This window comes from Macaca mulatta, chromosome 15 (genome assembly GCF_049350105.2).
Source record: "Macaca mulatta isolate MMU2019108-1 chromosome 15, T2T-MMU8v2.0, whole genome shotgun sequence".
Classification (NCBI taxonomy): Eukaryota; Metazoa; Chordata; class Mammalia; order Primates; family Cercopithecidae; genus Macaca; species Macaca mulatta.
This window is the reverse complement of record NC_133420.1, coordinates 99,757,321-99,784,263: the sequence shown is the minus strand read 5'-3', so window position 1 is coordinate 99,784,263 and position 26,943 is coordinate 99,757,321. Positions and strand designations below refer to the sequence as shown.

The window sequence follows — 26,943 nt, the reverse complement described above, 5'->3', positions numbered from 1 at the left end:
AAGTCAACCGCCACAGCATCCTTGTATGCCAGTGGGTTTTAGCAAATTAACATACTGACCAAGTCTTTCTGATATTGGAAATATTGCTTACCAAATCAACACCATGTGACAGGGATTTCTCCTCACACATATACACTGTTCTTATGAAAGCTCATTCAAAGCTGACATTAAAAGACATTTTGGGCCAAGCCTGGCTCATGCCTGTAATCCCAACAGTTTGGGAGGCTAAGGCAGGACAATCACTTGAGCCCAGGAGTTTGAAACCAGACTGGGCACATAGCCCTAACTTTACACTAGAATAAAAAATTAGCCAGGCATGGTGGCATGCAAATGTAGTCCCAGCTACTCAGGAGGCTGAGGCAGGAGGATTGCTTGAGCCTGGAAGGTCAAGGCTGCAGTAAGCTATAGTTGCACCACTCTAGCCTGGGTGACAGAATGACATCCCTGTTTCAAAAAAAAAAAAAAAAAAACAACCAGTTTTGGTATTTGGGCTATTTTTAAAATGCACATCAGAGGATCTGAAGGTTTCTGGGCCTGCTCCCCACTAGGTTCCGAGCTTCTTGAAGACAGGGACTATGTTTCATCCACTTTTGTACCCTCCTGGGGCCTAGTACAAAATCTGATATATATGTGGGTTCATTCAAAGTCTGATAGCTGATAAGTGAGTGAACAAATGAACATTCTGGCTCATATTTTCAGTTAGATTTGTGTGAACACTATAATTAAATCTGTTTTGAAAAAGAGAGAAACCTGCTATCCATCACTGTCGACCACTCTATTCTCTACAGACCATTTTGAGTGTGTTTATTTGAATCTTGTAGTCAGATGCTATAGTGTTCTTTTGTGTAAAAAATTTTCCTGGGGTACCTCTTTCTACAGGCTCCTGAGGCCACCCCCATAGATGCCCATTCATACCACTCAGACACAGCAAAGATCCAGCATGGTATTGGGCTCCATCAAAGGGAATCAATGGGTATCTCGAAGGGAATAATACTGCTTTAAAATATGTATTTTCAAAAGAATTACCTTTCACCTCTCTCCTAGAAGGACCTTTGGAGATGAAGCAGAAAGAGAAAAGGCCCTCAAATGCTGAGAGGTATCAGGCACAGAGAAAGGTCAGAGGACTGGGGTTGGACGGCTCTGCAGTCACATCTCAGCTCTGCTGGGCCTTGGCTTCCTTATCTGTAAAATGGAGATAATAATGCCTACCTCAAAGAATCACGGTGAGGAGGGGAACAAGTGAATGTATGAAGGCTCTTATTATAGCCCTTGACACATAATAAGGGCTCAAATGGTGGTTAGTTCTACATACAACGCAAATTACATACACCTATCTGTATATTTAAAGATAATTTTGTGTCTGAGTGGTCCACAACTCTCAAAGGAGCTGAGATCCAAAACTCAGCTGTTTAGAACTTGGAATGCACTTTCCCATGGAAACAGTGCTACAAATTATAGAACTTAAGAATCAGAAACCAGATGACCTTATAGTACATCCAGAGATGTAGTAAAACTTCCCACTAAATGTAGGATTTCTTAATATAGGCTCTCTGGTGTTGAAATTCCAAGCAAGGCCACCAAAACCAATGTAACCCATAATGTCACTGAAACCACATGCAAGGAAACAAATAATAGTGGAAAACAATTTTTAAATATTCAGTAATATTTCAGCTTCACATGTTCTTCTAACCTTAGCTAAGATTATCTTCCAATTCTGAAACTCATATAGAAGTGAGGAGACATAAACTTCTTATGAGTAGGGTCATGATAACCTACCCTGCTTCTCCCCACCCCCAACACCTACCACCCAAATCTTCCAATTAGTAATACGTGATAAGGGCTCTATCAGCAGCATCAACAAAATGCAATGGGCCCATGGAGAAGAAAGTGATAACTGGGGGGCTAGAGAGTGTGAAGATAAATGCCAAAGAGAAGAAGAGGTGAGGCATGAAGGAGGGAGGCAGAGAACAGAAAGAACAGGCTTGGTTACCAAGTTTCCCTTCTTTATTCCCTTGCTCAGAGTCAGCCCCATCTCATCTGGTTGTACACAAGCAAAACTATTTGTAAAGGTCATTCCACAATGGATTGGTGGGCTTTCAAGACAATTCGAGATACTGTTTGGTCACATGCTAATGTCATTTTTTAGGGGTCACCCCTCATCCTCCACCTTGACCCCTGGCCATGGCAGTCTCTACCTATGCAGTGACAGCAAGAAGGCAGAGTGCTCTGGGATATTTCTACTGCTTGTTCTCTGGAATGAAATCAACTAACTGTACTTATAGCACATTCAGAAGCCAAGGGTGCTTAGTTTGGAGAGTGCATAACATTGTCTTCAATACGGAAAATTTCAAAGAAACTGCAAAAGTGACCAAGGAAATCTAGTTTTGGACAAAAACTCTAAGTCCTACTCAGATGACATGGGATAATGTTAAATGAAACAAAAATCAATTTATGAAAAAATATATGATTCCAATTTTTGAAATGTATATACACACACTGTTTTAGGCTTTCTTAGATATATCTGCTCAGAAAAAAGGAAGCTAATGCTCCAGAACATGAACAATGATTTTATCTGTGTTAGGGAATGAAAGAGTATATATTTTTTCTTCATAATTTTCTAAGTCTGGTTAAATGGGTAATTATATAAAAGTGGGTAAAATGGCATTTAGAAATACTAATTTGAGATTTTAAAGCTAAAAGATTTCTTAGAAATGACCTGATCTAAAACTTCCCCCAATCCCTCTCAGGTTTGTAGGTAAAACACCCCTGGCACACCGACTGCCTTCTGAGCCTGAAGTCTTACAACTCGAGGATAACTAGCTACATCATGGCTTGAGCTCAGATCTTGTGACATTTATGGTCTGTGCCACTCCCATAATATCACGTTGCCTAGAGTCAGAGACTAATAAACTTCATAAGGAAATACACCATGAGGAAGGCGCAAGCCTTACTGTGCACACCTACATTTCTCACTAAATAAATATTTGCCTTTGAAGCATATCATAATTTTATGACATGCAAACAATTCAGTTGCTAAAGGAGCTCCAGTGATTTCATCAGAGCTACTGAACCAGAGTCGTAGTTATGAAGTTTGAACTCCTGCATTGCCTAGAAGACCTCTATCAGAGAGCTTCACGAGAAAAATATATTAAAAGGCATCTCTGTCCTCATGCTAGGTATCTCTGTGATTATAGAGAAGACATAGGTTATTTCTGTCTTCTATTGTTGTGAACTACACATATAACAGCCACTTAACTTCCATTGAACCCAAGAGACTGAAGAGACCCATTGTACCATACTGTATTAGAACTACTTAACATTTAGTCAGCCCAAAAACATGTATAGAAATGAGATAAACTAAAAACACTTTCTGAAAGTATCCATGTCCCAAAGGCTTTAAGTAGTTCTATTTATAAAGCCTTGTTAGGAGCTATGCAATATCTAAATCTTACCAAAAGATTTGTCCCAAGATCTTCCATTTCTTCATGGAGAAAATTCAGACATTGGATGCAAACACACGTATAGCAGAGCCTTGGGATGCACAGAAGTGGCTTCCTGTTTTGCTCCATTTATCTTACTGGTAGGGATTGGGAATGCTTTCTAGGCAAAGGGTGGGGAGCTGGCCTATCAAGGACACAGTAGCAGGAAGGACAGGCCGCAGGTAGTGAGGTCAAAGAACTGTTTTTCAGATAAGCAAAGAGACTCTACACCTGGTCACAGCCACAATGGGTAGCTTGTTTCCTGCCCAATGTGCTAACCAGGAGCATAATACATGACCCCAGGATGTACCTGTGGCTGGCAGACAGTGTGCAGGAGTCTGGGCAATACGTCAGTCTCTTGGGTTCAGCAGTAGTAAGCCTAGAGTAAGAACCTGAAATTAGCTATGCAGGTCACATGAGTTTAGGACAAAGCCTCAAGCATGCATAGGCACAGCAGAGAAGAAAGTGCCTGAAATGAGCACTGAAAGCGTGAAAATGCTGCCTGGGGAGAATTCTCAGTGGAAGGAGCTAGAGGAGAAGTGCAGGAAACAGGAGGCAGAGAAGTATTGCAATCTGAGATATCACAGGCTACAAAATATTCCTCCAACCAAAATTACTGTGGTATTAAGGGAAGCCCTAAGAAGGAGGCTGAAATTTATGTTTAAATATAAATGCTGACTTCTTAAATATTTTAAAGTTTTAAGGAAAGAATATAATGTGCTAAAGTGGCCTCTTGTCTTTGTCAGTCAAAATAAAGGTACCCAAAATGGATCAAGAACTATACTACTACATCCCTCAGTCAAAGATCTCCAACTCTGAGAGGTTAATCTAAGTATATAGACAAAAGAAGCCAAAGGCTAGGTTGTATGAAGATGTACAAATGTTGTGTCCTATAAGAGCAGAAAATAAAGAGTTGATGATATCTGAGGACTGATAAGGGGAAAATCAGACTAAGCAAGAGTAAATTGAGGCACAGGAAATATTTTAAACTCCTTTACAAATGATAATGTGAAGATACAAAATAGGAAAATAAAATATGAAGTTTAAAAATTCAAAATTAAATGGTCATAAAGATTACAACGGAATCAAAATAGTGGTGCTGGGAAGGAAGCTAGAGAAACAGTCGATGATCAAATGCTGACGGTGGCCAGGACTGTTCAGGATCGGCTGATGGAGAATGGAGAAACTGAAGGCCAGACCCCATGGTAAAGCCATGGGGAACATTTTTGGCCGGTGAAGAGGCTATAGGCTCATCCAGAAATATCAAGGCGTGGGCCTGAGCCCCCCAAAAAAGAAAAAAAAATGTTGACCTTCCTGAGATCAAAGTGGGCTCAAGTACACTGTTTGAAACTTGAAATGAAGCATTGAAAATGTGGATAGTTTAATATGATCCTGAAGAAGGGTGATCTGAAGGAACTTGCAGATTAAAAGAAAAGAGGCCCCTTCTCAGAGAGGGCCTGAAAGGGTCTGTTTAAGCTAGAAATATCTGGAAGGGTCCATTTAAGAGTCTAGAAATTTGGCCACACTTGCCAAGGGACATGAGAATCAAGTTGTACTGCCTGATATCACATGACAGCGGGAATGGGGCAAAGTGATTAACTTCACCCCACCTCTTGTCATCTCCAGCTTTCAGATGATAATATGCAGACCCAAGAAAGGTGATGCCAGCTGCTGGCCCAAGATGACAACTAGTTTATGGTGGTGACAGGAACAGTACTCACATCTTTTCCTCTCAGTCCAGCAATTCTTTATTATAGCATGCTCTCACAGCAACCATATGTAGGTGGACCCAGCATTCTCCTACCATACACGAATTAACCTTAAAAAGTCATTTTCACTATACAAATGTTATTGTTTTTATTTTTAATTGGTGAAATTCAAGAAGGCCAAAAATAAAGAAAATCAATTGTTGTTTCAATTCTAAATACAACCTCATTTTAGAAGTTCTCATTATTTCTGTTAAATGTATTTAGTTGGTGTTGGCCTATTTTCATAGTTCATATTATGAAGATTTATTCTATAGGTTTATATCATTAGCCACATAAATATGAATTTTTAAGATTTCTATCCAAGTTCTAAGGACCCTTCTTCAGTTTGGGGCCAAGAAAACCCTAAATACCTGCCACTGGAAACCTCTTTCTAGGCCAACAAACACTCAGTCATTACCTATGTTATGGCATATGAATAGAATCAGCTATGAATTTATTGCATTATTCTGTCATCCTCCAAACATCTCTCTATTATGTGCTTAAGGAGAACGGCGAGAAATATTTGTCAAATGCTTTGATGTCTTTGGCATTATCTTCCAATACAGAAGCCCCTTTTATAAAAGAAAATGTGACAACTGGTCACTACACATTACTAGATTTATGCTGGTTCCTAAGGATCAATGCAATCTCTTCTCTGGACTATTAAATAATTCATATGATGGTAGTCCAGAAATTTTGCAAGGGTGCATTTCATACATTGAAAGTTTTAGGAATTGAACTTTGTCAAAAGCTACATAGAACAACATTTGCATATCTCTGGTCTTCTGGAACCTCTGCCACTCTCCAAGTTCACTCAACAATCACCAGCAATGGCTCAAAGATGATGTCTGCTAACTCCTTCAACCCTGCTAACCCTGAGATACAATCCACTGTGTCCCAGAGAGGTAAATGCATTCAAATTACCTGGATTTTCTTTCACTGTCATCCAAATCCCTTTTAGTAACACCCTTTTCATTTTGGAAATAATTTCCTTTGATGGAGAATTGAAAGCAATATAGTTCTGCATATGTCATCTATTCATGCCAGCCTTATGCCCTTACTTAAGCAACAGTCTAATGCTGTCTCCATTCTTCTAGCTCCAGATACAACTAAAAAGCAAAATAAACACAACACTCTTCTCAAAATACAAATGACATATGCCCCCACGCACACTCCAAAAAGGTTCAACCTAACCATTAAGGAAATAAAATACACACACCAATAAAATGTCATTTTGTAACAAACTGGAAACACACCTTTAAGAGATAGAAGGCTAACCTAGTGAGGCTGTAGGGAAATAGACATCCAATAATGTAACTGTATTTGGAAGCAAATACATAAGATGTTCATGCTCATCGAGAGCATCCTGGCTAACACGGTGAAACCTCGTCTCTACTAAAAAAATACAAAAAACTAGCCGGGCGAGGTGGTGGGCACCTGTAGTCCCAGCTACTCGGGAGGCTGAGGCAGGAGAATGGCGTAAACCCGGGAGGCGGAGCTTGCAGTGAGCTGAGATCCGGCCACTGCACTCCAGCCTGGGCGACAGAGCGAGACTCCATTTCAAAAAAAAAAAAAAAAAAGATGTTCATGCTCTTTGTTCCAGGAAACCTAAACTTGGATATTTATCTTAAGAGACACAATCTGAAAGAAAAGAAGGTCAAAGTATATAAATAGAGGAAGTATAGGAATATCAAAATGGCCCCAAACTGGATGCCTTCTAAGTATTCAATAATGGAAATCTTTAAGTAAACTATAAAACATCAGCTGTGGTAGGCTGAATAATGTCCCCAAAGATGTTCACATCCTAATCCCCAGAACTTGTGAATATATGGTAAAAGGAATCTTCTAGATGTAATTAAATTAAGTGTCTCAAAATGGGGAGATTATCCTGGATTATCCAAATGGACCTAATGTAATCACGAAAGTGTGTAGAAGAGGAAGACAGGAGGTTCAGAATAGGAGATGTGGTGACTGAAGCAGAGGCAGAGGGGTAGGTAAGGTTTGAAGATGCTGCTGGCTTTAAAGATGGAGTGAGGAGCCACGAGTCAAGGAGTGAGGGTGGATTCTACAAGGTGGAAGAAGCAAGGAAACGGATTCTCCCCTAGAGCCTCCAGAAGGAGTGCAGCTCTGCCAACACCTTGATTTTAGGACTCTGACCTCCAGAACTGTGAGAAAATAAATTTGTATCCTTTTAAGTCATTCCATTTGTGGTAAGTTTTACAGCAGCAGTAGGAGACTATACACAAACTATTATGCAGCCACTGAATGTTATAAACCTGAGGACTACAGAGCAACAGAAGAAAAATGTTAAAATACACAGATGGCAAAACTGTATGTACACAATTACTACATGTGAAATATGCATACAAATAGATCAAGATTAATAGATTGAGACAAAATATACTAGTAGAGTAAAAGACTTTTTAACTGGTCTTTCTACTTTTGCAACATTCAGAGTGGCCAGAGTGGTCCTTTTCAAATACGAAATCAGATGACCCTATTCCTCTGCTCAAAAGCCTCCAATAGTTCCTCTCTCCTCAAAGAAAAAGACCAAGTTCTCACAAGGACCTCCACACCCCAACTCCACAGCAGTACACAGCTCCCACGACAGCCACTCACACGCACCTTCCGTGATTCCATCCCAGACACCACCTGCCCAAACATGTGTTTGTCCTCACTCACTCCATCTCACTACCTGGCTGACCCTGCTCCAGGCTCATGGACCAACTTGCTATTCCTGGAGTGTTCCAGGCCATTCCTGCTTCAGGCTTTGCACTGTCTGTTCCCTCTGCCTGAAATACTCTTCTTAGTGGTATGCACATGGCTCATTCCCTTGCTTCCTCCCTGTCTCTGCTCAAATGCCACCTTAGCAATGGGGCTTTCCTCAACTGCCGTATATAAATAGTCCCATCACCCCACCTCAGAACCCCCGACTCCCTTATCCTGCTTTACCTTTCTCCAAAGCATGTATTATTGTCATATTTAAAATATCTATTCATGGCCAGGCGCGGTGGCTCACGCTTGTAATCCCAGCACTTTTGGAGGCTGATGCAGGCAGATCACTTGAGGCCAGGAGTTCGAGACCAGTTTGGCCAACATGGCTAAACCCCATCTCTACTAAAAATACAAAACATTAGCTGGTCGTGGTGGCACATGCCTGTAATCCCAGCTAGTTGGGAGGCTAAGGCACGAGAATAGCTTGAACCTGGGAGGCAGAGGTTTCAGTGAGCTGAGATCACACCACTGCACTCCAACCTGGGCAACAGAGCAAGACTGTGTCTCAAAAAAAAAAAAAAAAAAAAAAAAAAAGCCCACAAATAAATAATATATATATAAAATATATAATTCAAATATAAACTCCAAGAGAGCACAGATTTTGGTAGCTCCAAAAATCTACCACTGTGCATCCCCAGAGCCTAAGAGTTCACATAATGGGCATTAAAATTCACACAGTAGGCCAGGTGTGGTGGCTCACGCCTGTAATTCCAGCACTTTGGGAGGCCGAGGCAGGCAGATCACTTGAGGTCAGGAGTTCGAGATCAGCCTAGCCAACATGGTGAAACCCTGTCTCTACTAAAAATACAAAAACTAGCCAGGGGTGGTGGTGGGTGTCTGTAATCTCAGCTACTTGGGAGGCTGAGGCAGGGGAATTGCCTGAGCCCAGGAAAGTTGCAGTGAGCTAAAATCATGCCACTGCACTCTAGCATGAGGAACAAAGCGAGACTCCATCTCAAAAAAAAGAAAAAAAAGAAAAAAATTCACACAGTGGGCAACTGAAAATTCATTGAGTAAATGAATGATGATCAGAGATTACTTCAGAGAAATGACAAGAGTACCCATTTTAATATAGCTGCTTTATAGGCAAACCAAATAATTTCATTTAGTAGAGTGATATAATCATTTTCACAAACCAGCAGCTAAGTAACTTTTGGTGATATTTTTAGAAACTTAGTTCAATCATAAGTTCTTTCTTCATCTTCTGTGCATGTCTTTTTAAAATACAAATTAATCATAAAGTGTCCTCTGAAGCCACATGGGTTCCCTTAGATTCTATCTCCTTATATCTCTCATGAAGTTTCATCATATTTGTCTAATCAGGATTTCACTTTTCAGAAACTCTCATCCCTTCTGAATTACATATCCCTAAAAAGCTGTGAGATCTGATTTATTTTCATTGAATGTTTTTAAATCTGCTCTCCCAAAGCCCTGTTAATATGTCTTTGACTGGAGTTTTTTTCTTCATAGTTACAAATTCCGAGAGATCTGAGACAGGAAATACATGTGGTATACAAGTGAGCTAAGAGCATCTTGTAGTGCCAGAAAGTAAGAAGGTGCTACAAAGCAAGCCAGCAAGCAAACAAAGCCCCAAAATGACAAGAGTATTTCAAGGATTACAGGAGCCAACTGCAAGAGGCGGCAAAAAATGACCTAAAGCTGGAACAACATGAGCAAGAAAATGAAGCGGTATCTGGATTATAACTCAAAGTATAAAATATATGAGTCCATAATGATATAAATAAATGATTGAATGAGTAAATAAATGGGGAGAATAACAAATTTTTCATGCAGAATAATTGCACATAATTTTTATAGATACTTCACCCTAAAGGATACTCCACTCTTTCTATGTGGGCTAAAAAGAGTGACTTCCTTCCAAAGACTACTGTATAAAAAGAGAAGGGAATAAAAAGAATAACTTTACAGTGGAGAAACCTGACAAATAATACTTCAGCCAGATGATAAAGATCAGCATCAACAGTGATCAGTCATATTAATAGTATTACCCTTGATATGATGTGATGTGATACGATAGTTTTACCCTTGATATGACATCCCCCAAACACTCCTGGGTACATTACTCCAGTCTAATGATGAGAAAAACATGAGACAAATCCCAAGCGAGGGACTTTCTAAAAAAACACTGGACAGTAATTCTCAAAATTGTCAAGGTCATCAAAACCAAGGCAAATCTGTGAAACTGTCATAACCAAGAGGAGCCTAAGTAGACATGACAAATCTAATGACAAATATAACATGGTATTCCAGATAGGATCCTGGAACAAGAGCAACCACCAAAAAAAAAAAAAAAAAAAGACATTACGGAAAATAGCAAAACAGTAGTATATCAAAATCAGTTGATGAATTGTGACAAAGGTATGTACTAATATAAGATAAAGATGGGGAAACTGGTATGAGTTATATAAGAATTCTCTCACTACACGTGTAATAGTGTTCTAAATCTAAACATGTTCTCATATAAGTTAAAAAAAACTTCCAAGAGATCAGGACTGTTGTCATCAAAGGCTCCTCCATCTTCCACACCATAAAGTCATTCTTTCTTAATGGTTGGTGTTAAATCCAATACAGCAATTTATTTGTTGTATTCTGAAAAGTGACAAAAATAGGCTGAAAGGTACTGGGTTGTTTTTAGCCCAATTAGCCAGCAGAAGCTGAGATGGTCACCTCCTATTGCCTTTTCCAGTTTTGCCATTTGTATAGTATCAACGGATCAGCCTCAGCCTCCATCTGTTTGGCTGGTAGAAGGTTCCCACAACAATCAAACTGATGGGCTGCTTTTCTTTCTCTTTTAACCTCACCAAATGTTCTGCAGAATAGTTCTTCCATCAGATTGTGGATTTATAGATAAACATGTTCTTCCTTCCTTATCAGTCCTGTTTCTCCCTTTTGTATAGACTGGAAGGACATTCTTATCCTTGTGAGTTTGAAGACCATTTGAGCAAAATGTCCTGGGAGCAGGTAGCAGTCATCACATTAGAGGAAAAATAAGCAGAGAGAAAAAGGAGGAGGATCTTCTATATCCAGTCCATTTTATACATTCTGGACCCATCTGCCTGCTACCAGCAGTCTTCACTGGTCAACCACTCAACCAAGCAGTAGAGATATGTTGGATGTAGCTTTGAGCCTTCATTCTTGTGGTCCTTCCCTCCCAGTGAAGACATCTTTCCCTTTCTATTGTTTCTTCTAGCTTTATTAATTCTGTGTGCCTCCCACATAGGAGTGATCGTTCTCTCCTCTGAACTCTAATAAAACCTGTCTTACTTTGAGTTCCCAGGCAGTTGGTTGTGTCTCACATGCATATTTCCTCAACAACACTGTAGTAAACTCTTTAATGGGGTGAACTTCATCTACTTTTCTGTATGTACTTTGTGCCTTGATCAATCAAATTGTCCAATAAATATTAGCAAGAATTTGAGTGCTTAACATTGAGTTTTTAACAATAAGTCAATGAGGTAGGAACATAATTACCCCCATTTTATAGTTGAAAATGCTGAAGAATAAAGTAGCTAAGTGACTTTCGTGGGGGTGCATGGAAGTTGTAGAGCCAGAATTTGCGCCCAAATTCAAGCTCTTAATCACCACAGTACATTCTACTGCCTCCTAATAAATATACTAGTTAAATGATCCTTTAAAGAGTCTAAGTATGGCCGGGCGCAGTGGCTCATGCCTGGAATCCCAGCGCATTGGGAGGCCAAGAGGGGGTGATTCATGAGGTCAAGAGATCGAGACCAGCCTGGTCAACATGGTGAAACCCCATCTCTACTAAAACTACAAAAATTAGCTGGGCGTGGTGACCTGCGCCTTGGGTCCCAGCTACTTGGGTGGCTGAGGCAGGAGAATCACCTGAACCCAGGAGGCAGAGGTTACAGTGAGCTGAGATCGCGCCACTGCACTCCAGCCTGGGGGAAAAAGCAAGACTCCATCTCAAAAAAAAAAAAAAACAAAAAAAAAACAAAACAAAAGGCTAAGTGTTTCAATAAGTGGGGATCTCAGAAGAAAAGAGAAAAACCCTTGGTCTGTGACCTCAAACTGACTGAGAAAAATGTTATTCAATTGTTTTTCCCCAAATGTAAATGTCACACAGAGTTTGTGCATAGTATAAACAATAGGATTCAAGGGAAAGAGCAATTTAAAAAATTCTTTGGGCAGCACTACAGTTAGCCCTCATTCTTCACACTGCTTCACATGTCAACCAGTTGGACTGGTAGACACAAAATGAACAAACAGAGAAAAACAAAATATGCAAGGCTCTGCAGTTTGGAGCTCAATGCCAGGCTGGCTCACACACTTTGGTGGAAGTGGGCAGAGACTAGCCATTGTACTGGAGGAATAACCAGCACCCAGCGCCATACTGCATGTGTATAGACGGTAAGCAGCAAGGTTTTCTTCTGCAATCTGCTTCTCATTTCCCACTGGAAATTTTGTGGTTGGATGGTTGGCTTCTTAGAGGACTTCTAAAAATAAGTTACCGCCAATTCAATTACACAAGTACATGAGTATTTACAATCACCTTGCGGCCTACACCTAGATCAAATAACTTTCCCTTCTACTATGAGGAAGAGGGCACCAAACTTCAATGGATGTGCAAAGCATCAAAATTGGTACAGGCTCCATCCACATCATCGTCGTCATCTTCATCATCATCATCGTCATCATCATCATCTCCAACCCCCTCTCCCCTCGACTCCACATCACCAGCACCGGATTATGAGTTTTTCATGGATGCCTGCCCACTGTGCCAGTAATCAATTGTAATGCCCACTCTTTCCAAGCAAGAATTACCCAGCTTTGCCTCAGGGACAGCAGACCTTTCTACTCCACTGTGTTCTTGCCATTTCTCTCATGTCAACTGCTACTTAACTCTGAGCTCTCCCAGAAAGCCATGCCCAGGGAAAACAGTGGCCTTCCTACATTTGTTAGATGTGTCAATTTGTCTTCTTTTGGGTTCCACTTGCTTCTGTTTACCAGACCCAGGTGTCTGGTTTAGCTATCAGATGTGAGACAAGTGCCTCCTCTGATCTCCTCTGCACAAACAGTAGGTGGTCAAATTTCTGAATTTCCAGAGGGATATAGATGAAGACTCTAAAACATGCCGTGGTTGATCCCTAACACCGGGGGAGTACAAGTTAGACGTGGTAAGAGAATGAATTTCCTTTGAATCCCAAATATGCCAAAGACTAAATGAATACTGACATAGTTTCAGACACTCTTGAATAGTGCTATTAAATAAACAACAACAAAAAAGATCCATGTAATTCAATCAGCAAGACTTTGGAGTAAAGCCAATTCCTTATGACAACATTTTGTTTATTGAAAAATAAACAAGAGACCCTTCCTCCCTCAAGCAATTTACAATCCAATAGGGAAGATAAGACACACCTGCAAATAACTGAAACTACACCTTGAAAGGTGGTAAATCCCAAAGGAGAGGTATAAATAAAATGCTTATTTCCTCCACCTCCCTATTCCAGCACCACAATAAGAATTTCAGGAGTGGCTAGCAAGCAAATCTAGCTCGTGACTAGTTCGCAGTAGCCCCACCCATGGTGCTTCGGTGGAGACTCAGGAATCCCTTGAAGACAGAGGTCAGCCAGAAGTAGCTGAGAGTCAACGCCATCACTTCCCACACCTCCTTCCACACACACTATAAAAAGGGTTGCAGTTTGCTTATTATAAAATGCTTCCTGAAATACAGTGAAGTAAACAAGAGGAGGCAGTTTTCAAAAGTAGAGAACATAATTACAACATTTTATCACTTTTTAAAGTGTGTGACTGTCTCTCAGAGTATTTTCCTAGCATGCATTTGCCCTGTGCACCAGCCTTTCTTCAAATCTGGATTATACAAACCATCACATGCGCTAACCTCAAAGGCTTAATTTGCAATCCTAAGGCTGTCTAACTCCAGCCACATTCAGTACTTTTACCATATTTCTGTTAATTGCATTATCTTCCCCTAATTGAATGTGTTTGCCCTGCTCCTCCAATCTGTTGCAAATTCCCTGATGGCAAGGATCACACATTTGTTTTTGCAATTGCTTCCCCATCCAGCCACTCAGTCTAAATGTTAGCCCCTTTGCCCTCCGCACCTTTCAAAATACTTTGCACATAAAAAGTGAAAGGAAGTATCATTTACTTAGTTCCTGCCACCCATATTCCTTTATCTCAGTTAACCCTCTCAATAATCTATGGAAGTGGTCAACATTAGCCTCATTTCAGAGGCTATTCTTTGCTGGGAAGACAAAGGAACTGGATCATCATCGATCCTGTCCACTGTACACAATGCAGTGTTAGCTTCACCTCTTCTGTTTTCCCCACAAAATACATACATTCTATCCAGACATCAGGGATACCAAAAATCGTATTGGCACAACAGATATTCACAAACTGATGTTAAATTGAAATATGGCAACCTTTAGACATCAAGATTTCTAGAACAGCCTCTAAGATTCTGAAGCAGCACTTGACCATAACACATGACCCTTGAAACCAAATTATGACACATATTGAAAGGCATCCACAGGCATGTGCTAAAGGTAACTTTCCTTGACAGTGAAGATGATGGAAGTCATATCTGTTTACTGGTTAATGACTGAAGGAACAGATTTCAACTAAGACTTCAAGGAAACCAGTGGCCTGCCTGGCCCCATTTCATGGTAATCCTTTCTCATGAAAAGAGGGGAGAAGAAATATTGGATAACTATATTCAAAATTCTAAATTCAAAACAATCATGAAATCCATTCATCCTTTTCCTGTTTCCAATAGGTTGGAAAAAATCAGCTAGGGTGGATTTGAATTTGTACACAGCATATACATAAAGTCTACCCACCCATTTTAAGGACTCAATGAATCTTTGGAATTTATTGTCCCATTCCAACACAACTTGGTGTGACAAGTTCAAGAGTTTTATTTCACAACACAGTCCAGGTCAAGGTCCACTACAGTGACTTCTGTTGGCTGAAATTCTCTGCTTTTCTGGAATTTACTTGTATATGACATTACTTAAAGTGTGATATTTGTTAAGAATTGAGAAATCTGTTTCTATGTAGAAAAAAAATTTAATGTTGTAATTGGATATGGGCTGTGATAACAGATCTAAAACTTTCTTTGAAGTAATTTTTTAATCCAAAAATAAATCTCATCTGCTGACATGGCTCACTTTTTGGAAATGAATGTTAGTTTCAATTAGTCTTGAGGAGTACTTCTTCAATTACTCTATCCTCACTTTTATTGGAAGCATAGAGCAGACCCTCACTGGCATCCCATTTCCTGGCTGTTCATATCAGGTGCTCCAAATCTTGTTGACCCTCGGTATTATTTTCTATATCCTATGATATACCTCCTTTACGTGAATTATATTTTCTTATGTTCTTCATGTCATATTCATATGCAGCCAAATACACAATTAAACGGTGAACAAAATCATCAATGCAAATTGTACATAACCATTCTATGCTTTTTCATCCTGATCAGTGTACTTGCTTATAAACAGTTGTTCACAACATTATGTCTCTTTTTTCACTTAATTTCACACAGACTTCTCCATAATATTCTATCTGCAAGTAATATTCTATTGTTATGAATTATTATGGTTTGTTTAATCATTTCCCCAAATGTTACTGAAGTCATTTTTAGCCTTTCATGACTATAATGAATATTGTTCTAACAAGATGTTTTTTCCCTCCTTTGACTTATTTTCCCTTGAAAAGGGAAATTACTGGATCTAAGGGTATATTCAGTGAAATGGCTTTTGTTAAATATTGTTGGTACCCTTTAGGAAGTATACTAATTTGAAAGCTAACAAAAATCTACAAATATCAAATTCTACACAGCCATGCCAACATTGTAACTTATCATTTATTTCTTAGGTCTCAGTTACTTCAGATTGTATTGCTTTTACTGTTACTATGGATGATTACCTTTGTCTATGTTGGTCCTTTTCATGTATAAAAATGATAGTACCTAACCTTTGGCCATTTATCCCAATAAAGGTTAGTTCTTGTATAATTTTACACATACCTTACATGTTCTGGATACTAACCTTTACATGTGTATAGATATAGATATGTTCCCTATCTCACGGTTTTTTTAGATAATCTTAGTTATATTGGTTTTAATATAAGTTTTAATACAGTTAGAAAATATTAAGAAATTATTTTCTTTGTCTATTCCGGAAAAATCCATTAGACTATAGTTTTTTTCTATCTCCCAGAAATGAACCAAGATATGCTTTGCCCTAGGTAACAGAAAGTAAGAATTTACTCCTACTCTTCAATAATCATTGATTTAAAAATTATATATTTCAAGGAGAAGAATTTAAAAAGTTCCTATAAGAAGGATATTATAAGAACATGAATATATTTGGATATAAATATCTCCATTCATCTAAATATTTTAAATTCTTGTTAAACCTTTCTTCAAAATTCCTTCTTTCTCCTTATGCAACCCCCATATATCAGTACCCTAATGTATTTCTTGCAATTATTACTTTAGAGCGAAGAAAGATAATTTTTAAATGATGATTGAACATATGAGTGTCATTAAACATAGGAAGAAATCAGTAAGTGTGCCATGAATTGCCACTTCTAAGTAGCCACAATTTAACTAATGTCCTGGCTCACAATCGCCATTAGGGAAGGTACCTATGAGTACAATGAATGCAAACACTTTCACTTACAGAAGGCTTGACTTCCCCAGCAGCTCATTAGTCATATCTTCACTGATTAGCAAAACTCTCACAGCTTTAAGCGTATTCTTGAAATACTGCCTCTTCATGAGACACAGAGCAGGAGGTTCTTGGTGGACATCCTTTCCCTTCACTCAACCCTCTAATGGCTTCTCACACACTAAGTGCTTCTAGGTCTCCTTACGTCCTCTATTAAATGATGATAATAGTATCTATTCCATGGGTTGCTGTGATTATTAAACAAGTGTCATATGTTTATTGTTTAGAACGTACCTAGAATGCAGCAAGAACCTAAGTGTCACGTGTTCATCAGCACTGACTGTCATTTGAGGGCCCCTCCTTTCTTTATATACCTCTAAACATAGACCACTTCCCCATATTCTTTATATTATTCAGTCTTACCCTCTACCTATTATAGTTACTTCATATTGCTTTTATCTTTATGTCCTAATTACCAATATGCCAATAATTTACTTTTTTCAGGGAAATGTATGTGCAAGGCAATAAATTAAACCAGATAGAAGACTTCGTGAGAGTGATCGACTCTTGCTTTTCCTATCCCTGCCACTAGTTCCATTCTCCCAAGGCAACTGTTCTTCAAATTTTGTTTTAGTTTCTTGATAGTTATCTTTACAACTGTTGATAACATGCTTGAATCTCTAGTCTTGACTCGTATTCAAGGACTCTCCTCACACTGCCCTGGCCTCCTCCTGAAGTTTAATATATTCTTATAATTCTTCTGTTCAATTTATTTGTAATGTTAAGTACTAAAGTCTTCATTTCTGTTTTTGCCAACATCTGTTCTGAGGCAAAACTATCTTTATTCATAGACATGATTGTCTATGTAAAAAGTATCTATGTGTGCTACAAAAAAACAAAAACAAAAACAAAACCTCACTAGAATCAATACAAGAGTTTAGCACCTTACCAAAAACCATCTAAGAATGGCAAATAGGCACATGAAAAGACACTCAATATGATCAGCCGTCAGGGAAATGCAATTTAAAGCTACAACGAGCCACCATGACACAACTATTTGAATATCTAAATTCAAAAGAATGATCATGCCAAGTGTTGATAAAGAGTTGCAGCAACGGAAACTCTCTTACAAGAATGCAAGATGGCACAACCACTGTGGAATTCCAGCAACTTTTAACAGCTATAGTTTACCTTGCTATTTTAGGAAATGAGGATATTAGCACCCTCTCCTCCCTGATGCCACATCCCACCTTCTGCCAACTACACTTTTTCTTTTGTTGTTGCTAACATTTGCACTGTAGCTGGCAATCATAACCAAGTCTGCCATGCTTAATCCACAATCTGATTCTAAAACCAGAAAACTGAGAAACAGCACCTGTATGATTATGATTGTGCCACTCTATTCACTGCCAGGCTAACTAAAGAATTAAGCTTTGGGGCTCTTATTATAAATCCAGTGTCATGACTACAGATCCAATTTTGTGACACTTATGCCAGTGGTATTATACTCTATGAGTTTCCCTCATTTTTGGTCAGGTAATTCCAGTCAGATTCCTCTGTCATTTGGTATAGGTCATCAGACTATAAACATTTCAATTTCTTTAATTTGTAATTTCTGTTGGTACATAGGTGTATATATTTATGGGGCACATGAGATATTTTGATACAGGCATACGATGTGTAACAATCACATCAAGGTAAATGGGATATCTATCACCTCAAGCATGTATCCTTTCTTTGTGTTACAAACAATCCAATTACACCCTTTTAATTTAAATATTTCTATTATTAAATAAGATTTTCATTAGCATTTGAGAAACGTCCAGTTAAAGTCAAACGAACTGAAAGATTCCACAGGTGTTAAAAGTGTTTTCTAGGTGACTTCTAGGAGCTTCTCATATTACATCTAAATGGGCAGCACCAAATAAAACACTAACCTTCTTTGTATGCAAAGCAGAGCATTAGGCACTCAGAAGATATAAGTTGGCAATCACATACCATACAAACTAAATGGAATAAGCAACAAACTTATTCAATACTTAGAGAATTATGTCCTAGTTTGGACTCTCTCACACGAATTATTCACAGTTCACTAACATTATTTTTCTTTAACAAGTAAGTATGAGTTTTGTTTTCTTCAATAAACGTCCACATTCAGGGTTCATCTCTTTTTAAAGTTAAAAGCATGCCGCTGTCCTCATCCGTGCTGAAGGTGATGTTTAAATTCTGGAACGTTTATCAGACTTTAGCAAAGTGTCCCACTCATACCTTTGACCTTAGGGATGCGAGAGAATTCTCCTTTATGGGGACCTCTTGGATCATATTTGTTTACTCATGGGCTATAATGGTGGCTACCCTGAGCCTGATCTCTTTCTGCAATTCTTATGAAATAAATTCTCTAATGTGTGCAATGCTTTTGTTCTAAGGGCCTCAAAGGTCCTCAGTTTATTTGGCCTCACAAAATGTCTTTGAATGAGGTCAGGAGCCAGTGGCTAGATTTTCATTCCATAGATGACAAAAAGAAAAATGCACAAATAGGGTCAAGTTACTTGACCAGGGCTCACCAAAGTGTCAGCAGAGAGGCCGGATGAGTCAGACAGAATCCATGTTTCTTGGATAAGCGCTCTCACTGCATCCAAATTCAACATGTGCAAATGTATGCAAAATGCAATTTTAAAACACAGGAAGTTTGACCAATGAGACCAGGAGATAAACTCTGCTCAGGAGAAGCTATAGGTGTAGTGTAATTGCCAAAATATATATTCTTCTTTAGAGTTTAAAAAAATAGAATGACAAATGACAAGAATTCTGCACTGGGTGTGGTAGATGTTCTTGCTAATTCGCTTTTTTTTTTTTAAGTCAGAAATAGAACATTCAGCCACAAACACATTTTAATTAGGCACTTTTAGTTTGAGGTATATCAACTGATATAAACCTGTATAAAATTTGAGTTGTTCACTTTGTTTCTTTATTCTTCTAGAGGAGAATAAAAATTTAGCAATAAAAAGTAGTAGAAGGAAAACTGAAAGCATTTCCACTAAGATCTGGAACAAGACAAGCATAGCCACTTTCAAGAGTTATGTTCAAAATCAACATACAAAAGTCAGCAGAGTTTTTACATGTGAACCGTGATCAATCTGAAAAAGAAATCAAGAAAGTAACCCCACTTACAATAACTAAAAAAAAAATACCTAGCAATAAACTCAACCAAAGAAGTGAAAGGTCTCTGCAAGGAAAACTATACAACATTGATGAAAGAAATTGAAGAGAACACAAAAAATGAAATGTCTCATGCTCAGGGATTGCAAGAATATTGTTAAAACGCTTATCATTTTAACAATTAAATCTGTATATCAATTTAACAATTGAATCTGTACATCACTACACAGAGTAGATTCAATGCAATCTCTACCAAAATAGCAATTATATTCTTCACAGAAATAGAAAAAAAATGCTAAAATTTGTATAAAACCACAAAAGACTGAAAATAGCTAGAGAAATGTTGAGCAAAAAGAACAAAGTTGAAGACATCATACTACCTAATCTCAAATTATACTACAAAGCTATAGTAATCAAAACAGCATGGTACTGGCAAAAAAAAAAAAAAAAAAAAAAAAAAAAAGACACATAGACCAATGGAACAGATACAGAACCCAGAAATCAATCCACACACTTGCGGCCAACCCATTTTCAACAAAGGCACCAAGAACATACACTGGGGAAAGGACAGTCTCTTTAATAAATAGTGCTGGGAAAACTGGATATCCATATGCAGAAGAATAAAACTAGATACCTATCTTTCACCATATACAACAATCAACTCAAAATGCATTAAAGACTTAAATGTAAAGCCTAAAACTATGAAACTCCTTAAAAAATTGGGAAAATCCTATAAGATATTTGTCTGGGCAAAGATTTTTTGGGTAAGACCCAAAAGCACAGGTAACAAAAACAAAATATTAATAGACAAATGGGATTGCATCAAGCTGAAAAGCTCCTGCACAGCAAAGGAAACAATCAACAAAGTGAAGAGACAACCTAAAGAACAGGAGAAAATATTTGCAAACTATCCATTTATCCATTTGACAAGGGATTAATAAGCAGAATACATAAGAAATTCAATAGCGAAAAAAAAAAACCAAATAATTCGATTAAAAAATGGGCAAAATACCTGAATAGACATTTGTCAAAAGAATACATACAAATGGCTAACAGGTATATGAAAAAAATGCTCAACATCACTAATCATCAGGGAAATGCAAATCAAAACCACAATGGGATAACATCTCACCCTAGTAAGAATGGCTATTACCAAAAAAATCAAAAAGTAACAAATGCTGGAGAGGATGTAGAGAAAGGGCAATATTGTACACTGTTGGTGGGAATGTAAAGATGTACAGCCATTATAGAAAACAAGATGTAAGTTCCTCAAAAAAAAAAAAAAATAGAACTACCATTTGAATCAGCAATCCCACTGTAGGTATATATCCAAAAGAAAGGAAATCAGTATATCAAAGAGATATCTGCACTCCCCTGTCTACTACAGTGTTTATTCACAATAGCCAACACATGGAATCAATGTAAGTGTCCGTCAGTGGATGAATGCACAAAGAAAATGTCTCTCTCTCTCTCTGTCTCTCTCTCTCTCTCACACACACACACACACACACGTACACACCACACAGAGGAATATTATTCAGCTACAAAAAAGAATGAGATCCTGTCATTTGTAGCAACATGGCGGAAACTGAAAGTCATTATGTTAAGTGAAATAAGCCAGGCACAGAAAGACAAATATTGCATGTTCTCATTCATATGTGGGAGCTAAAAAAGTGGATTTCATGGACGTAGAGAATAAAATGATAGTTATGAGAGGCTATGAAGGGTAGGGGAGAGGAGGGGTGAAGAGAAATTGGTTAAGGATACAAAAACACAGTTAGATAGATGGGAAAAGTTATAGTATTTTATAGTACACCAGCTACTCGGGAGGCTGAGGCAGGAGAATGGCGTGAACCCGGGAGGCGGAGCTTGCAGTGAGCTGAGATCAGGCCACTGCACTCCAGCCTGGGCGACAGAGCGAGACTCCGTCTCAAAAAAAAAAAAAAAAAAAAAAAAAAGTATTTTATAGTACAGTAGGGAAATTATAGTTAATAATTTATTGCATATTTCAAATAGCTAGAAGAATTATAGTGTTCCCAACACAAAAAAAATGTTTGAGGTGATATCCTCATTACCCTGATTTGATCATTACACATTGCATACAGATACCAAAATATCACATGTACCCCAAACATATCTACAACTATATATTATATATTAATTATAAATTAATAATACATACATAATAAACTAAATTAATAATTACAATAAATGAAATAAAAATAACTACAATATGGTCAGCAAATGAGCCTCCAAAGAGGAAAAAGGGGGAAAAAAAAAGTAGCAGGAGCAGCTAGAGTATAGAAAGAGCTGTTAAGGGGCCGGGCACGGTGGCTCACACCTGTAATCCCAGCACTTTGGGAGGCCGAGGCAGGCGGATCACTTGAGGTCAGGAGTTTGAGACCAGCCTGGCCAACCATGGCCAGCATGATGAAACCCCGTCTCTACTAAAAATACAAAAATTAGCCCAGTGCGGTGGCTGGCACCTGTAATCCCAGCTACTCAGGAGGCAGAGGCAAGAAAATCACTTGAACCCGGGAGATGGAGGTTGCAGTGAGCCAAAATTGCACCCCTGCACTCCAGCCTGGGTGGCAGAGGGAGATTCCATCTCACAAAATAAAAATAAAAAATAAAGAAGAGCTGTTAGGTTTCGGTTGGGGGAGACAAAGCAGGCAAAGATGTGATCCCTGCCATCAGGACTGGAATCTGCTTGGAGAGATAAGCGTAGAACAAATGAAACAGAAGCCTCTAGGGAAAGTTCCCAAAGAGTCACAGGAGCAAGAGGACCACAAAGAATGTGTGCCTGAGAAATCACTTCTAGGGAGGCAGAGTGGGGATCAGTGGGCTCAGAGAGGCCTTCCAGAACAATAGGCTATACATGCTATCATGAAAATCTGGGCCGGGCGCGGTGGCTCAAGCCTGTAATCCCAGCACTTTGGGAGGCCGAGACGGGCGGATCACGAGGTCAGGAGATCGAGACCATCCTGGCTAACACGGTGAAACCCCGTCTCTGCTAAAAAATACAAAAAACTAGCCGGGCGCGGTGGCGGGCGCCTGTAGTCCCAACTACTCGGGAGGCTGAGGCAGGAGAATGGCGTGAACCCGGGAGGCGGAGCTTGCAGTGAGCTGAGATCAGGCCACTGCACTCCAGCCTGGGCGGCAGAGCCAGACTCTGTCTCAAAAAAAAAAAAAAAAAAAAAAAGAAAATCTGATGCCATTTCCTTAAACAGAGAGAAAAAAAAAGATCTACTAAGAAAACAAGGGAATGAGCCACGCTATGGGGGAATGAAATTGCAAGTGAAGATCAAGAAGTGATCTTCTGTCTTCTTACTATACAATTTCAGGAACATTCCATTTAGTCTCATGGCTTTAATTGCTGGCAAGAGCTCATAATACTGTCTTCTTCATGGCCTCTTCCACACTTACACACAGCTTCTTTTTAGACTCTCCACCTTCATGTCCTGTATCTCAATCTCATTCAGTCTCATGCTCTCCTACAGCCCAGAGGATATTACCATAACACAGCCAGTGTCTCCATGTGGACTGATCTTACAGCCACACCCTACCTGGATAGCCCCCAGGTATCTCAAATGCATGTTCAAAATAGGACTCATCATCACAGCCTTCCTGCTTCTGCCACCACATGTATGAGACCTCTACCTGGTATTCTCTCTCAGTTGAGCATCACTCCCCAATCTCTGCAGCCACTCAAGTCAAAAGTCAGAGAATCATCTACTACTACCATTCCCCAAAATTCATATAAAGGTGGTCATCAAGTCCTAGAAATTCTCCCTCTTGAATATCAAATCTACTCACTCTTCCCTATCCACACTACATTACTTCAGGTCCTTTTCATCTCTCCTGTGATTAGTCTCCCTATATCCAGTCTCTTACCCTTCTAATTCATCCCCTAAACTGTAGCTCATGTTGCCATTATGAAACAAAATATGAGCTCATCACTTCTCCACGAAGCTCTTCTAGATGTCGCCTCACGGCCTATAGAAGAAAAGTTCAAACTCCTTAGCACAGCTGACAAGATGTCTATGGTCAGGCCCGATACACCTCTCCAGGCCTATCTTATTCCACGCACAGCCACCCTACCCATTATCACATTATACAGCTCCAAAATGCACTAACAAGCTTTATGATGTCATGCTTCATATGTGTTGTGCCTGGTATAGAGTAACAGTTTAAGAAATGGTAGCTGCTGTCACTGCTATACAGCTATGACAATGACAACAATGATGATGACAATGATCAACAGTCAACTAGGGCCAGAATGTACCCAAACCAAAGCATTTCAGATTTCAGACATGTTAAAGGATCTAAGGATTTCCTGCCATGGCCGTGATAAAATCATTCTCTAGGAGCAGGTATTATAATTGCTTAAAGTGGGTAGATAGGGAGGTATGGAAGTTATTTGGGAAGCTTCTACAACAGCCCAGGTAAGAGACATATCTGGAGACAGAGGTGAGAATACAGGAGAACATTTTTTAAAAATTGGTAGCTGCAGGGAGACAGAGATAACCAAAGTAAAAAGACTGCTAAAATTTCAAAGTGGGTTAAAAAAAATGAGGGTGTCTTTGATAAAAACAGTATTTGGGAGGGGAGGTGGACTGAATTTTTAAAAGGTGACTGCACGGCTGCAAGTATAGAGTTTGTTCAAAGAGGTAAGAGTTGGGATCAAAAAATCAGCTAAGTAGCGAAGAGACCGTGGGGCATGGGCTTATTAAATTGGTCTAGATTGTTACAGGTGAAAAAAGCAAGAGATAGAAAAAGACTGTAACGTGGCAACAAACAAGGCTGTTCCTCAGGGAAGAAACTTGAAGCAGTGGTAAGGCTAGATGCTAGGCTACTGAAATTTTGTAAAGGAAGGGGGAGCTCAGAAGTCAAGGGAAAAACAGTTACAGCTTAAGAATTTGTTTTTATAGCTTAAGAACGAGTTCATTCCACAATGATAATGCAGGCTGTCTTTGTGCTGGACACTGTTCTAGGTGCTGGAGATAGTGTAGTAAACAGAACAAAGTTCCTGCTCTTGTGAAACTTTACGTTTCAGTAAGAAGGCAGACAAATGAAGAAACAAACAAAAACGTAAGGCCAGAAAGTGCTGCTGCTGATCATTTCTAAAGCTTCCAGGCACATGTGTAGGATACTTAGCATTCAGTTCTAAAATGCTTCCAGAAGTCTTCTGACATATGTGGAAATGACTATTCCTTCTATAAAGTTTACACAAAATGAAATGATGCATCATGTTTGCATTATAAATTGTCATGTAGGAGAGGGAGTTTCCGAGAAACGGCTAAACTAAATAATGAAGCCCAACTGTACATACATCTTAAAAGCTGAATTTCCATTCTGTTTCCTATAAACAAATCTAAACAAAGTCATGCTTCTCTCTTAACCCATAGCAGGAGAGACTGATTTCCCATTTGTTCCAGTTTCCATAACCTTCACAACTGAGTCTAAACAACACATCTTGAAAAAAATAAAAGGGCATCATTTAAATACAGCTTGACACAGCAATGACACCACTGCTTTTTTGTGTTCCCATATCATGCAGTCATAAACCTAAGAATAGTCTGGTTCACACTACTCCTTGAAAATAAGTTAATTTTTCAGTATTCAGCTTCCTTGTTTTATTGTGGATATTGAACTTGTTTTCCAATGGAAGATGGAAATCAGGAAAATCTGGGGAACTCTGCTATGCAGTTTCTCCAAGTAAAAGAGAAATGCAGTAATCTATAACCTTTAAAGGCATAAAGCATTGCAAATAAAGCTGTTAGCAAAATACTCAGCAATTGCCACTATGTTTAACTTAAATGAAAAAGTCTATGAAATCTTGCTTTAGACCATAATAAACACATTATCAATACGTTATAAAAAGAAAGAAAAAAGAAACCATGCCTATCACAGCCTGAAAAGGTATCACTTTATCTGAACAACCCAAAAACAGGGCAGAGGAAAACATGCTATTGGCTAATGAATGAAGTGAACGAGAAAGAACTAAAGCTTGCTTGCTTTACCAATAGAGCTCTTGAAAGCCTCCCTCAAAAGCTACTTTTGATCCTTTTTTAAAATTTCAGTTTCAATGGATAATATGAGTCTATCTGGCAAACACATTTCAGACAGTACAGTTATCCGGTTCCCAAAATCACAATGGACTTTCAATAGCCAACAATGAGTGAAGGGGCTCACTGCTGAAAGCCACAGAAGTAAGGCCAAAAAAAAAATTATCAAGAAAAAGCAGACAAGATTTTAGGAGACAGCAAAGTAGGGCCATTTGGTTTAGAGGCAAAGAGCCTTGCATTCCTGATGAATACTAAATCTATCACTTTAGAGTAGCATAAAAGATACACTCTGTTCTGTATAATCTTTTAAAGAATCAGGGACAGATGACACAATGTTGGGAAAATTTTCTATACAAAACTTGGCCATAATAATTGCTGGCAGTTAAAGGAGCAAGCAATCAGGAAATGTATTCTAGAAGTAAAACAGCCTGCCCAAAGGTTCTGCATAGCCAGGAGTTCCCTATTTTGAGCCCCTTTAATTTTGTGCTTGAGTGGCCAATGAAAATGAATAGGCTTAATGTCTGAAGGAATTTCAGGAAGAAAAAAAACTACACTGTCAAATTATTCTTCACATATTTTTAAAGTCAGAGATTGTTTTCCTTACAGTATTTAGGTTCTTGCTAAAATAAATTAAGAGTGAACTTTAGGGTGAGCACTAAAGGCAAAAATATAGACATTGCCCAGTTTAAAGGCCATGCTTGATGACTGAAGCTTATCTATGTTGTATGACAGACAAGGCAGCTGTCTGAGTCACTTTTGTCCAACTTCAAGTTCTATCATATGTCTACTCTCCAAGTTTCACTATGCCTTCTTGATAAATTAAAACTTTGCAAGGGGAGTCTTTAGGGCATTTTAAATTCACAACTTTCTGTGGTTTCACAGGAGTGGACAGAACACTGTACGTAGAGTCCTGTCGGCTCCTCGGTAAATGCACACCTCTGGGCTGACACAGATCTCTGGCAGCACCAAGGGGATGGCAGATTGCACTCACGCTTTCTAAATAAACTGCAGGTCTCTGCCCTTCCGT

General features: G+C 38.9%; 1 protein-coding gene across 3 annotated transcripts in view; it reads right to left on the bottom strand.

Annotated features, from left to right (window-relative positions):
• The window catches only part of PIP5K1B (phosphatidylinositol-4-phosphate 5-kinase type 1 beta), a 306,505-nt gene that overhangs the window by 267,360 nt on the left and 12,202 nt on the right, over positions 1-26,943 (bottom strand). The window contains exon 1 of one of the 3 annotated variants that reach the window (XM_077966191.1): positions 3,453-3,576. The exons of the other annotated variants lie outside the window; for them this stretch is intronic. The gene's annotated coding sequence lies outside the window, so the exon portion shown is untranslated. Of the gene's footprint in view, positions 1-3,452; positions 3,577-26,943 lie in introns of those variants that run through there. 3 annotated transcript variants of the gene reach the window in all.